At 52.4% G+C, this 1194-nt stretch overlaps 1 non-coding gene across 1 annotated transcript; it reads right to left on the bottom strand.

Moving 5' to 3' along the window:
* Positions 1–529: 529 nt before the first annotated feature.
* DICSQDRAFT_t216 lies at positions 530–601 on the bottom strand. Its single transcript has one exon. It is a non-coding gene; the product is annotated as a tRNA-Met (tRNA).
* Between the last annotated feature and the right edge of the window lie 593 nt (positions 602–1194).

Here is a 1194-nt window from a genome sequence, read left to right as displayed (position 1 = left end):
GTCGTGTCCAGGACGCGCCAGTATGAGTACGGATCTCCAATGCCAGACAGATATGCGCCCAGGTGCGGGACTGGTCCACGTACTCGATAAGTCGTACCTGTTCACGAAAGGCAGAGAACTTCTGAAGGAGGAAGACGGCGGTGAAGACCCCAAGAAGGACATAGACTTGCCCGCTTTCGAGCATGTTTGAGAGTTCCATTGGCAGGCGGGACTGCCAGTGGTGGAAGTCAAAACGCTGTACGTGGCTTGTCAGAGACCCCACAGATCCCGTGCTTCATTCCGGATGGTCAGTTGACATGTTGTCTATCCATGCGGTGACCTGTGAGAACTTCGAGCACTGTGGATGGGCGACGCTAGGCAACACCGGGAATTGCATGTCAGTGTAGGCGCCGAGATCGAAATTCGCACCACGTCCACGGCTGGCGTCAACCAAAAGCATGGAAATCGGGAAATAGGCCTTTGCAACGCCAACTTCAAGTGTATCTTCGTTGGGCCGGAGCCAAAAAGCGTCCTACTATTTAACACACAGTAGCAACTCCTGGTTTCGATCCAGGGACTTCAGGGTTATGAGCCCTGCACGCTTCCACTGCGTCAAGTTGCTATACCTGAACGGCGTATAAATAGGTACCGAGTCCTCATTTACTCATTGTCTCCGCCCATGGTTCGCCATAAATCGCGAGCTGAAGCGCTGAAGAACGACATGATACCAGGCTGAGGAGCTTTCCTCCTCGATCTCTCCAAATTTCCTGCTCGTTGTTACGGAAAAGTTAGACACAAAAGTAGAGATGTGTAGTCTGCGAGTCCGGAGTTTGTTCCACACAGGACGGTGATTCAGTGTTCCGAGGGCCTGAGGCACAGGCGCGGGCACTTCGGTGAAAAAAGCGTAATCATCTGGACTGAGTGAGGCTAGGACCTAATCTTGACCGCCCCAGCTAGTCATAACTTGTTCGGTATATACTCGAGTCAGCGGCATGGCTACCATTCACTCAGCTGAACAACTAATTCAGGCCTACAACGCAGGAGTCGTGACAAGAGCATAGAGGGCCATACCTCGGCTTTGACTTTCACAGAGATCGTAGCGCGCTCCGGCGACAATGCGAGGGACAAATATCGATGTCCAGCTCACCACAAAACTTCGGACTAGGAACGCAATCACAGGCACCCGTCACTTTCACGCTTTCATCCTGATTCTAC

This window comes from Dichomitus squalens (genome assembly GCF_000275845.1).
Source record: "Dichomitus squalens LYAD-421 SS1 unplaced genomic scaffold DICSQscaffold_158, whole genome shotgun sequence".
Classification (NCBI taxonomy): domain Eukaryota; kingdom Fungi; phylum Basidiomycota; class Agaricomycetes; order Polyporales; family Polyporaceae; genus Dichomitus; species Dichomitus squalens.
This window is presented reverse-complemented; position numbering and strand designations above follow the sequence as displayed.